The sequence below is a fragment of the Bombina bombina genome, chromosome 8 (assembly GCF_027579735.1).
Source record: "Bombina bombina isolate aBomBom1 chromosome 8, aBomBom1.pri, whole genome shotgun sequence".
Classification (NCBI taxonomy): Eukaryota; Metazoa; Chordata; class Amphibia; order Anura; family Bombinatoridae; genus Bombina; species Bombina bombina.
The window spans coordinates 166726108-166740565 of record NC_069506.1 but is presented as its reverse complement, the minus strand read 5'-3'; positions in this window follow the sequence as shown (position 1 = coordinate 166740565).

The window sequence follows — 14458 nt, the reverse complement described above, 5'->3', positions numbered from 1 at the left end:
TATTCAAACCAAAATTTCTCTGATCGGGCCAGAGAGGCAGAGGCCGCTTTCCCGGCCGTCAACCATTCTTATCCAGGTCTCATTATTTCCAATCCCATCAGTCCCATTATCCCTCTCAATTCCAAACTCAATACCAAAGGAATTTCCAAGAGCCATCAACCTCTTCCTTTTTCCCATCAAGAGGACGTCCATGGAATCAAAGAGGTTTCAGGGGCAGAACAAGAGCAAGACAAGCTCCAGGTAAATATGTTATTTTCTTCCCATGTTCTTTTTTCCCCAGACAGAATTGGTGGCAGAATCGCCCTGTTCGCCCAAAATTGGATTTCAATCACCACAGACCCTTGGGTTCTTCAAGCGGTGTCAGGCATTCATATAGAATTCATTTCCCATCCCATTCAAATAAAATTTCCTCAGCCTATTCATTTTTCTCAAGAGGACAAAATTCTGGTCCAAAACAAAATTTCAACTCTTTTTTTCCAAAAAAGCAATTCTCCCCATTCATCAACCTCTCAATATCTATTTAAGCAACTTATTTCTAGTAAAAAAGAAAAACAATCAATTCAGACCAGTTATACATTTAAAATCCCTAAATGCTTATGTTGCATACCATCATTTCAAAATGGAGGGTATTCACTTATTAAGAGAATGCCTAAGAGAAAACGATTGGTTGTTTCGTATAGGCCTCACAGACGCTTATCTAACTGTTCCAATCGCCCAAGAACATTGGAAGTTTTTAACCTTCCGTTGGGAGGATTTATTTTGGAATTTCACCTGTCTTCCTTATGGTCTTTCATCCGCCCCTTGGATTTTCTCCAAATTGATGAAACCAGTAGTGGCTTGGTTGAGACTTCGGGGTGTTCGTCTGATAATTTATTTGGACATCTTAGTTATGGAGTGAAAAAGCCCCCCTAAATACCGGGATATGACTGAAACCTGTCAGGCTTTTCCATTAACAACAAACTATGTTTTTAAATAAATAAATTTCACTTACACATAATATTTATATGTGGTAAATTTAATAAACAATAGGCAATTACAATAAGAGTAAGAGAAGCGTCTGATGTAGAAGGCTCTATTCGTCTAACCTGTCTACACTATAAACTAATGCCTGTGGGTGGGTGCATGCGAAGATTGCTGCAGTCTGTCTATTACCTGTTGGTGTTATATGTCCTTCCTACCTGTCTGTTCTTTCCACAGCATATTTAAAGAAATATAGCCCCACCTTGAAGAATGTCTTAGCCAATCAAATGCTTAAATGTCCAGTTGATAATTGCTTAAATGTCCAGTTGATAAGTCCCAGCAAAAGTAGCCAGCTACCTGTAGGTGTCACTGTTGTCCAAGAAATGACATTTGACAGGACTCCAGGACATAAGCTGTTATTGCTTAAATGTCCAGTTGATAAGTCCCAGCAAAAGTAGCCAGCTACCTGTAGGTGTCACCGTTGTCCAAGAAATGACATTTGACAGTACTCCAGGGCATAAGCTGTTAACCTCCTTTGATGTTGGACAACACACTTGACAGGACTCCAGGCGTACACTGTTTGATGTTGGACAATGCTGTTTATGATCCTTTGAAGTTCCAGGAATGTGTTGGACAATGGTGTTTATGATCCAAGGACTTCATAAGCCTTTATCTCTGTGGTGATTGTGAAACGACATCATTTGAATTTCTGTTCAAAGATACAATCTGTTGTATTTCAGTCTAGTACATATTTGCAATGAGATACCACTCTCTAGTTAGTTCAATTTGTTCCTAGAAACTGGTTTAGATATTAAGTCTGAATTCAACAAGAAATTGTAATCCAAATTATACTTCTTACATCCCCTCTTTGTGTCTGAATGACACACGAGTATTTGTTGTGTTAGAACAGTAACATTTCCTTTTCAGACCTGTGGTTTTATCAGTGTGGGTTATGGATATGCTGGCCGAACAGATGAGTTATGATTTCAACTACCTTAAGTGTATATATCTAACTTCTCTAATCATGTGTCTAGCCTTGGATGTCATACGCTTAACTTTTGTACAAAGAACAATTTGTATAACAAAACATACAATAGAACAAATAAAGATAATAAACATAGGATGAATCAAATAATATGCAAAATTATTTACAGTGGAAGATTGTCCAAATATGCGATGCCAAATATTCGTGTTAGAAACTGATTCGATGTGGGGAATAAGTTGCTCAATTTGACCTTGAAAATGTTGAATAACTACTTTAGTTTGCTCGTCAGAGTCTTTCATCTGTTTGAGGAGCACAATGTCTGATTCAATTATTTTACCCCATTTTAGTAGAACAGATGCATTCCTTATATTTAGAGGTACTAAAGAAATATTTATACTAGGGCTATACCCAACTGAGTATTGTGAAATAAATGGAACCGTAAACACCATTCCTGAAATATTCAGTAAATGCAAGTTATCCCCACAATAAAGTCCCCTTGGCAAATCCTGATTCCCCTGACACCCATTGTAAGACAACCATTTAATTTGACTGAGCTCATTTAAGAGTATAAAACACACCCTACCATGTCCCATATAAGACACAATGTTATTAGAAGAGACTGTTTCAACAACCACTTGACATTGAGAATTGTTATGCCAGCATGATGTATATACTTCTCTGTACTGGCCAGGTGTACACACATATGTTTTAGTAATGGGGTGTTGGCCACAGAGAGACAGGTCCATCTGTGTCCATTCCCCATTCCTAAAGATAAGAGTGTCGTATTTCAGTTTGCAAAACATAGCTTGAGTGTCAGAAACTGGAATTCCTAAAGAAACCAGTCTCTGAAGCTCAGTTCTGACCCCTGCCACAGGAATTAGAGAGGATGCAGTACACATGCTATTATTACATCCATGCCAGTCATTTACCCATAGTTTCATATTGTTTAAAGCAAAATTAGTAAGACCATGTTTAACATTAATAAACATTAAAGGCACATGACCATCAGACAATGTTTGCATCATAATTTTGAAATTGGCTGATAGTTCTGCCTGTGCCTGTGTACATGCCAAACCAAATGAAATGTCTGATGTTGTATTGATTTCACTGTTGATTAGATCATTTACAACCCCTAGCAGATGTGAGTCTATGTTTACTATGGTTTGAGTGTGTCTTTCACTGATCTCAAGCAATAGATTATTTATCTGAGATTGTACCTTTAGACCCTCTGCTGTATCAAATCCCAAGGCTTGGATTTTACTATAAACTTCTTGTAAATCTACAGAGTTAAGCAGCCCTATTCCTGTTCCTACACCTCCCAGAATTCTATCAATTGTGTCCCTTTTCTTCCTATTCTGTTGCATACCCCATTGATCATACAGTTGTAAGCCAGTTTTTATTAAACTTTTGCATTTATAATAATAATTAGAAATATCCCACCTCCTTCTATCAAAGGTCCAAGTGACCATAGCCCAAGAAACATCCAAAAATATGGGACCTTTATCTGTGAGTTTGGGTTGAAAGGGTGTTGTTACCTTCTGGGGTTTTACACATTTTATATAGGAACTGGGTGTGGTGGGGACTTCAGAAATAGATATTTTAGGCAAAGATGTAGTGTTTGTATAGAGGTGCATGTTAATTATTATAATAGTTGTGCCTAATCCCTGTGCAAATAGAATGTGCCTTACTTTAGATGGATGTGTATCTAACCTGTCAATAATTGCTTCTACCTGCAATGTTATTTTCCTTATTTGACCATTACACTCAAAGTAATTATAAGATATTCCTAGAGCTAAAAGCCTTTTGGTGTTAATGCTCTCTACCTGATACAGGTTCAAAGGTAAATCAAAGAATTGTGTGGATTTTACCCAGTTTACACAACATTCACTATCTGTTACTGCAACATATCCTTGTACATTATATCCACTCCTGTCCCAACAGCTCTGATATGCTGAATACAAATAATAATCTTCAGATGCAGGTTTTAGAGACTGTATGCAATGGAATAGCCCCACAGCTATTATGAAAAGAACTGTATTCATTATGAAAGACTTCTTTTAGTTGACTCCTTAGTAGATTGCTGTCAGTATCTGTAAAATAAGGAGGAAGAGAGAGAGAAATAATTAATACAAAGTTATGCATTACTGTACATCACTTATTGGAACTAATTTACATTGGTCAATGTGTACCCATTTTGAAAGTTGTTTCCTTTTCTTTTTGCTTTTCTGCTTGCTTTCTACCTGTATTACAGTAGAACCAAGTTTTTTTGTTATTACATAGGGTCCTTCCCAGTTTGCACTCCATGGTGCTGTGGGGCCTAATCTTTTGACCATGACAAGCCTGCCTGGTCCAAATAGGTTTGAGGGGTCTGTAATTTCAGCACCCTCTTTACATGGTATTGCCATGTTGTGTGCTGCAAATATCAGATTTTCTTTCACCTGGTCTTGCACGGCTTTAAGAAACTGTTCTTTAGATATTGCTTCCCTAAGAGGAGTAGAAAGTGAAGGTTCATTGGGGTGTGAGAGATTCATGACTCTGCCTGTCATTAACTCATAAGGGGAAATTTTGGTAGTGGTAGAAGGCAGCGCTCTTATAGCCATGAGAATAGCGGGCAGATGTTGTACCCAAGTTCCCCCTGCATCCTGTATCATTTTTGCAATGCGAGATTTCAGTGTACGATTCATTCGCTCTACTATACCTGCTGACTGTGGGTGATAAGGTATATGAAACCTCTGTTGTATGCCTAGCATGTCACATAAATTTTGCATAATTTTCCCTGTAAAATGTGAACCTTGGTCGCTTTCAATTACACGTGGGAATCCCCATCTGGAAAAAACATGTTCCCACAGTGCTTTGGCTGTAGCCAATGCAGTATTGTTGCGTAACGGAATAACTTCTACCCATTTTGAAAATATGTCAACTACCACTAGGGCATATCTGAGACCTGACGAAGCAGATATAAGAGGGCCTATAAAATCAATTTGTAAGGACTGCCATGGACCATTTGCTAAAGGAACTCTTTGTAATATGGGCCTTTGTCCTTTTGGTCTGGGGTTGTTTTGGACACAAATTAAGCATTCCTGTATAACCTTATTAACAGTGTCAATCATTTTCAGCCAGTGAAATGATTTTTGAAGAATGTTAAATGTAGACTGGATACCTAAATGGCCCCAACGTGTGTGTGCGTCCTGAGCTATAGGGTGTTGTAAGTGTTCAGGTACTACAAAAACAATGCTGTCCTCTGTTCTATAGAACAGAACTTTGTCTTGAACTTCATACTGAGGGAACTCTGCTATGTGTGTTATTATATTTGTTAGTGTTTCATCTTTGAGCTGTTCCTCATGTAAGCTGAGGAGAGCTATGTTGGCCTTGTCAATTTTAGCTATAGTTTGTTCAGGAGGGGTAAGTGTGCCATTTATGGCCGCCTCTTTGGCTGCTTCATCTGCCTCATGATTGCCACGTGAGAGGTAGTCAGTTGCATTACAGTGTGCTTTAACTTTAACAATGGCTATTTTCCCTTTATGTTTACGGCCTAAATCTATGAGATGTGTCAGCTGTTCAGAATGTATGAGTGGTTTGCCAGCTGCATCAATCATACCTCTTGCTTCCCACAGTGGCAAATGTATTGTTAGGGATTTGGCCATGTAAGAACTATCAGTGTAAATGGTTAAATCAGTGTCTGCAAAATGTTGTATAGCCAAAGATATAGCCTCTAGTTCTGCCCGCTGCGCTGAGTAGTATGGTGGGAGTTTTATTAAAAGGCGACATTCTCTGGAAATGCAGACGACTGCGCTGCCAGTGTAAAACTTACCCTCCTTCCAGTAGCGAGAACCATCTACAAAAACATGCAAAGAATCAGAAAGAGTGTCAGCATAAAATATTGTTTTACATTCATGAATATCTAATTGTTCACACTGGTGCTGCATTCCCTCGTACTGCATCAGTTGAGGTAAGATATATTTGGCATTGTGCTGAATATTGATGGGCCTTTCCTGTAAATCTACTAGCCACTTTGCTATGCGTTGAGATGATATCCCTGCCAGTGGTTTTTCTAATAGCAATTTTAGTGGTGTATGTGGTGTTTGAATCACTAATGGGGAAAAACCTATCAGATGGTTGGATGTAGTGATAACCCAGTGGAGTGCAAGCAAATGCTTTGTACAGGCATCAAATCCTTTCTCCACAGGACTTAATAGTCTGGAAAGATAGGCCACAGGCCTGTGTGTTTTATGTGACTCTTGTAATATCACTGCTATTATGATCTTATCATCTGCAGCAACTTGAATATAGAAAGTTTTAGATGGGTTAGGATTTAACAGGGCAGGGGCACTTGCTAAAGCTTGCTTTAAAAAAATAAAGGCCTGTTGTGCTTCTGTGTTCAAATTGATTGGATTACTCTCTGGTTCTGTTCCTTTAAGAAGGTCATACAGAGGCTTTGCGATACCTGCAAACCCCTCAATGAAGTCCCTAGAGAAATTGGCTAAACCCAAAAATTTTCGTATTCCAGATTTATTGGTGGGCTGAGGTGTATTGAGGATCCCATTAACTCTATCCTTTTCAATTGCCCTTTGACCTTGTGAGATACGTATTCCCAAAAATACAACTTCATGTTGCACAAGCTGAACTTTACTAGTATTAAGCTTTAGGCCTGAATTTTGGATGAGTGACAATAGTTCAGCTAACAATTGTACATGAGAAGCAATATCTGATGTCTGAAGCAATAAATCATCAACATACTGTATGAGATTGTCTGGGCATGAAAATGATTGTAATACCTCTGCCAGACATTGGTGAAAATATGTGGGAGAAGAGTGAAAACCTTGAGTTAAAGTAGTGAAAGTTAGCTGTTGTCCTTCAAATGAAAATGAGAATTTATATTGGCAATCAGGGTGTAATTTAACACTGAAGAATCCATTACTTATGTCCAAGACACTGTAAACTGATGCTTCAGGGTTAAGTTTGGAAATTATATCAGGTGTTCTAGCCACAATGTTAGTGATGGGTGGAGTATATTTATTCAACATACGGTAATCAATAGTCAGTCTATATGTACCATTTTTCTTCTTTACCGGCCAAATGGGGCTGTTGTTTGTAGAATTGCACGGCCGCACAATTCCTTGCTCCTGTAATTGTTGTAATATTTCCCTAACTGGCTGAATAGCTTCACTAGGAAACCTGTATTGTCTCTGTGGTGGAGGGTCAGGTCCCTGAACCAAAATTTCACTTCCTTTAAGCACACCACAATCATTTTTACCTTGGGCCCACACATATGGGAATTTTTCTACTAAAGTCTTAACTGTTTCATTATCTGTAACAGGGAATTGTAAAGGGGCATCTTGTATCAAATGAATTGGTGGAATTGGGGCTAGGTGTTCAAAATCCAAAATAACAGGTTTGCGATTACATGTGTCTTTCCATAGCATACCATTACATAAATCAATAAGCATCCCAGCAGTGCGCATTATATCGGCACCAAGGATTGTTTCATCTCCCTGTGAAGTACACCAAAAAGGAAATGTGCCACTCCAAGATTTTAGCTGTATGGTTACTGAGGGTGCAAGCAATGCTTTTGTATGTGCCCCGCCTAGCCCTACTAAGTGAGTATGTGGTGTTGAGAGTGGAACAGAGAGTGGTAATGATGTTAGGCTAACGGAAGCACCTGTGTCCAGAAGTATATTTGTGTGATGGCCCCCAACCACACCTGAAACACTAGGTCTACCGCTATGGTCCTTCTGCAACTGGCAGATAGGTACCATTTTAACAGGGGCCTGACACCCCTATTGTGAGAGCACATCATGTCCTCCATCACTGAGGTCAATTAGGGGTGCAGTTGGAATTTTAGCTGTATCTTTGTCATAGGATTTAGGATCCTCTACGGTTCTGACCTGAGTGGTTCTGGGATCATAGTATCCCTTTTTAAGCTGCTCTCTTAATGGTGTATATGGATTGGGATTGTGCCGTCTAAAGGTGTGGTATACCCCAGCATGTACTTGGCCCCTCTTTTCATTACTGTTTTTGCGTTGCCAGCAGTGTTTTTTAATATGTCCTATTTTTCCACATGCATAACATATACGGGATGTGTTGAATTTATCTGGAAGTGTATTGTTACCCTCATTTTTAGTTATTAGGGAAACTTGTGGAAATTTAACCTTAAGGGCTTGATCTTTCCTCCATTCATCTAGCATTCTGAGAAATTCATAAAAGTTACATGCTGTAGCTAGTAAATTACGATTAGTAGAATCCATACCCTTATATTTCCCTGCTAATATGCGTAACATTTTTGGATCTCCAATTTGTAGATCTGGTCTTTTATAAACTTTACAGTAAACCTCATGAAATCTAGTGCAAAATGCAAATGGGTCTTCATTTGGCTGGGGCACGATTGTGTCTAGGAATGATGTATCAGTAGTGTCTATATTAGTAAGACCTAAAATTTGATTACTGCGTTCCTCCTTGTCAGCCCAATATCCATACTCTAGCTGGAGTTCTAATGAGTTACTGTAGTGGGGGGGTAACCAGATTTTAAGAAGCTGACATGCAGTGTGGTCATCAAGGCTATACTGGGTAACAAATTGTTCAAAGGTAACTAAATTATCTACAATATGTGCATTTGAATTAAAGGGTGGAATAAGTGTCTTGATTTCACGAGCATATTTTTTATATGGGTCCTCTGCTGAGGAGGTACGTGTGGGGAAGTTATGTGTTCTGGTATGTGTGTTGGGGCTAGCTTCAGATCTAGTAAAAAGTGGACGTTGCAATTTATCCTGGCTATTTGTATGTAATGGTGTGTGACATTGTGCTTCTTCTCCCCCTGTTGCAGTGTAAATAGGAAAGGGTGTAAAATGTCTAAGACGCTCTTCTTCTAATTTTTGTGTCAAAGTTGCTATTGTGTGTCCTCTTTGTACAAATTGTTCCCCTAGACTTTCTATATCTTCTTTACTTAAATGGCATGTGGGACAAATGTCTAGATCAGTAACAGAAACATTTACAGGCATTACTACTGCTGTGGTAAAAACTTTTCTCTTTTCTAAAGCACACTTATATTGTAAAACTAGCTGAGCAAGATTAGCAATATATTTTTTTCTTTTATTCAGCACAAATTTCCCTATTTTATTATTAGCCTTCTCAAATTGCTGCAGCAAATCATCTAGCAAATCTAATTCAGTTAAACCATCTTTGCATACATATTCAACAGTTGAATCATCAGCAAAATTATTAATAGCTTCCATCTTACCTTATAACAAGTGGTCCAGTAATCTTGTCCTTGTACGGCCCTCTCCAGATCCCTCACGTCTGAGTCCTGCTGCAAGTGCAGCCGCTTGTATTGGGCTCCACAAGCTCTTGTATTCCAAAAAAAAAAAAAAAAAAAAAAAAAAAAAACTGGAACGCTAACCTGCCTGGCTTCGCCAATGTGAAAAAGCCCCCCTAAATACCGGGATATGACTGAAACCTGTCAGGCTTTTCCATTAACAACAAACTATGTTTTTAAATAAATAAATTTCACTTACACATAATATTTATATGTGGTAAATTTAATAAACAATAGGCAATTACAATAAGAGTAAGAGAAGCGTCTGATATACAAGGCTCTATTCGTCTAACCTGTCTACACTATAAACTAATGCCTGTGGGTGGGTGCATGCGAAGATTGCTGCAGTCTGTCTATTACCTGTTGGTGTTATATGTCCTTCCTACCTGTCTGTTCTTTCCACAGCATATTTAAAGAAATATAGCCCCACCTTGAAGAATGTCTTAGCCAATCAAATGCTTAAATGTCCAGTTGATAATTGCTTAAATGTCCAGTTGATAAGTCCCAGCAAAAGTAGCCAGCTACCTGTAGGTGTCACTGTTGTCCAAGAAATGACATTTGACAGGACTCCAGGACATAAGCTGTTATTGCTTAAATGTCCAGTTGATAAGTCCCAGCAAAAGTAGCCAGCTACCTGTAGGTGTCACCGTTGTCCAAGAAATGACATTTGACAGTACTCCAGGGCATAAGCTGTTAACCTCCTTTGATGTTGGACAACACACTTGACAGGACTCCAGGCGTACACTGTTTGATGTTGGACAATGCTGTTTATGATCCTTTGAAGTTCCAGGAATGTGTTGGACAATGGTGTTTATGATCCAAGGACTTCATAAGCCTTTATCTCTGTGGTGATTGTGAAACGACATCATTTGAATTTCTGTTCAAAGATACAATCTGTTGTATTTCAGTCTAGTACATATTTGCAATGAGATACCACTCTCTAGTTAGTTCAATTTGTTCCTAGAAACTGGTTTAGATATTAAGTCTGAATTCAACAAGAAATTGTAATCCAAATTATACTTCTTACATGGACCAGGATTTTCTCTCTCTTCAGAACCATCTCTCTTCCACAATTTCCTTACTAGATTCGTTAGGTTTTGTTGTGAACAAACAGAAATCAATTTTGTCTCCTACCAAATCTTTAACTTTCTTAGGTTTCCAGATAGATACAGTTCTTTCCACCTTGAGTCTTCCTTCGGACAAGGTAAAGAACATCAAGAAAGAAATGTCAAAAACCTTATCCAAAGATTCAGTACCAATCAGGACTATAGCCAGGATAGTAGGTTTACTATCATCCTCTATTCAGACTATATTCCCCGCTCCCTTACATTATCACGAACGTCAAAGGTTGAAGATCCTTCATTTGAGAAAAGGTTTTTCTTATTCTCTTTTGATTTCTCTTTCATCACAAGCCAAAGACGAACTCTCTTGGTGGCTTTCTCACTTAGAAGCCTGGAATGGGAGAGCCATTTTTGGCAAAACCCCAGATTTCGTTATCGAATCTGACGCCAGTCTTTCAGGCTGGGGAGCTCATTGTGGCCCCTCCATCACAGGTGGCAAAAGGACTCTGGAAGAGAAATGCTTTCATATCAATTGTTTAGAGTTATTGGCTGGCTCATTTGCAGTCAAAAGTTTTGCCAATTTTTCTTCTCCAGTCTCTATTCTCCTGCGTATGGACAATATTTCTGCGGTGCAGTATCTCAATCATTTGGGAGGCACCAAATCCAGAGACTTATCCAATATCACCAAATATTTTATTCATCTTTGTTTGGACAGGAATATTTAGATCAAAGCAGAATACATTCCAGGTCAATCGAATTCAGCGGTGGATTGGGGTTCTTGTCATTTGACAGATCTCAGCGACTGGAAATTGGACAGGAGTTTATTTCTCTCTCTCTCCAATCTCTTAGAGGTCCCTTTTGTTTGGATCTTTTTGCGTCCAGGACCAATTTTCAGGTTTGTGTTTTCTTCAGCTGGCATCCGGATCCGGAGGCAGCAGCCATAGATGCTTTTCTTCATCCATGGCCTCTGCAGGGAGTTTATGCATTCCCTCCATTTTTGATGATTCCAAGGACAATTTCAACTGTTCACAGGGATCTTCTCTGCTTAACGATTGTGACCCCCCTTTGGCCGACTCAGTCATGGTACCCCTCTCTCTTGGAGATGTCCATCAATCTTCCAGTTCATTTTCCACTTCTTCCCCATCTTCTCACAGATCTGGAGGGCAATTGTCACAATCTAGTTCTCCAAGGCTCTCTTCTCCTAGTGGCATGGATGATCTCAGGGGACCCTGGACTCTCCAAGACCTTTCGGAAGGAACTAAGTCTCTCATTCAAGAGTCTTGGGCCCCAGGTACTCATAGATTTTACTTCGCCGCCTGGTCTAAATGGTCTGGCTGGTACCTGCAGAGAAACTTGGATTCCGTTTCTTCAAATTTAACGGAAATTATCAACTACCTGTCTCATCTTTTTGATTCAGGTCTGGCTTACAGAACTATTAACGTTCATCGTTCAGCTATTTCTGCCAGACATAATTTGATTAATAACCTTTCCGTCGGTAAACACCCTTTGGTTTGTAGGGTGCTCAAGGCCATCAGATTAAAACGTCCTCCAGGCCCTAAACATGATTTTTTTCTGGGACGTGGATCTAATTTTTTCCCTGTTCAAATCTTGGCCCGATAATGCTTCCTTATCTCTGAAACAACTTTCGTCTAAACTTGCTACTCTTCTTTGCTTAATTTCATTTAGAAGAGTTTCTGATGTTAAAGCTTTAGATTGGAATTGGGAGTTATACTTTTTCTGTCTCGTAGAACTAAAACTATTTCTACCTCTATTTTTTATCCTTATCTTCCTTCCGAACCTTCTTTATGCGTGGTTGAATGTTTGAAATCTTATGAGTTAAGAACTTTAAATTTCAGAAAACCTTCTTATAATCAGCTTCTGATTTCTTTTGTCCCTCCTCACGATCCTATCACCTCTACATCTATCGCAAGGTGGGTTAAATTGGTCATGAAAGACTGGAATTGACATTTTTTTCGGCTTATTCAGTTAGAGGTTCTGCTGCCTCGAAGGCCTTTTTAAAATCTGCCCCTCTTCAGCAAATTTTGAGTGCGGCAGATTGGTCTTCTGACTCCATTTTTAAACAATTTTATTTCAGACCCATTCAACATGCCTCTCTTAATTTATTTTTTTAATTCTTTTCTTAATATGCTTTAAACTTGCAAAATAGGAGTCTCTGGTCTTGTAATAAAATTCAGATTATCCTAATTCTTTGAAGGTATAATCTAGATTTTATTAAAGACACAGAGACGAGTATTTTCCCACCTCAGATATGCTGTTATACCTCTCCCTTTTGTTGATATATATATTATTAATATATTTCTTCTTTAACAGTTTCCATCTGAATATAATCCTTTCCTCATTTCTGTATTTATACCTTCAATTCAAGAAGACCGCCAATCATCAAATGGATCCTGGGTTTCTTTCCTTTCTTCAATCAAATTCATCAGTTCCAAGAGTTTCTTCAATCAATTCTTCAATTCGTTGGCTTTTATAATTTTATGTTGTTTTCGACTGTTTGTACTTTTTATGGTTCTTAATATTTTGTTCTTTGTGAGCATCAGTTAAGAAAGAGGAGGTTTGATAGAATATGGGTCAGTTTATAGTCAATTCCCTTCTCTGATTGGCTTTTTTTTCCTGCATTTATAAGTTAGCTCACATATCAGCTACTTATTGTTATTTCAAAATCTGTTCTGTTTTAATAGCTTGTTATTCTTGTTATTCTTTAAAAGGCTGCATATGAGTAGTAAAGAAAGATTATGCAAAATACTTGTCTCTGTGTCTTTAATAAAATCTAGATTATACCTTCAAAGAATTAGGATAATCGGAATTTTTCCAAACTGTATGCAAATAAAGCTCACACACACTTATGCTGCGTTCCATAAAAACACGTACATTGACATTAAAGGGATAGTGTACTGTACAATTAGTTTCCATTAAATGTGTTCCCAGAGACATGTAGTGTTATCTGCAGATTATAAAATGTATGGGAAATTGTTTTGTTAGGTTTATTTTTGCATATGAAATAACCTTTTTTGCTGATCAAAGCCACAATCAATTGTCCTCTAGAACATCTTTGGGCTAGATTTCAAGTGGCGCTCGCACATAAACAGGCAAATTTGCATGATAACTAACCAGCTATTACAAGTGCCTGATGAAATGGCCAGTTCATAATGGCCCAGAAACGCGTTGCATGAATAGGGGAGCATTGTGATGCCTCAGCACTCTAGATGCATGGTTTTTAACCTGTTTTTTAATTGGATTTTATTAAACATGTTTTGCTAATGTACAGTAAGCTTAGTGTTGAAAGAGTGTTTCTTCAAACAGCTTTACTTTGATTGGTCCTTTGAAGCATTCCAGTCTGCTGGCTATAGGTGAACTGATACACCTGAATTTATCAGTCTGCTTCCACAAGCACACAAGGGTGCTTCTACCAAATATAAGTACCCATTTGCTTGGTGTGTTTCGCTGACCTTGGACTGATATGCACATGAAGTGCCCCTCTATCTTTTTACTTTACACCTGTGCCTCTGGAAGTGTGAAGAGGAGAGCAGCTGATTTTGGACACTAAAAGATCATTGTGGACTTTACTTTATTGTAATATCTACATAGGACATTCTTGTCTTTTTTATTGTTATTATTATCGGTATTTGTAGAGTGCCAACAGATTCCGCAGCGCTAATTGTCATATTATATTAGGATTATCACAACAGCTTTTTCTATATATTATATATATATAGTTTATTACATGTGTACCAGAGCTCCCAAGTTTGATTACGCTTAATGTGTTTAATCATTAGAAGTGGTAGCAATTAGCACTCCAAAAATTAACCAGAGGTCAGACCATTGGTTCATTTTAAAAATATACCCCAATTGCCCCAAAAATATAGTGTTTGTTTCCTTTTTTTTTAAAAAAAAAAAAAAAAACAGCACAAAACAGTTTTTAAGGTTTAAAGTTATATATATATATATATATGTATATGCTTAATATATATATATATATATATATATATATATATATATATATATATATATATATATATATATATATATATATATATATATATATATACAGGGAGTGCAGAATTATTAGGCAAATGAGTATTTTGACCACATCATCCTCTTTATGCATGTTGTCTTACTCCA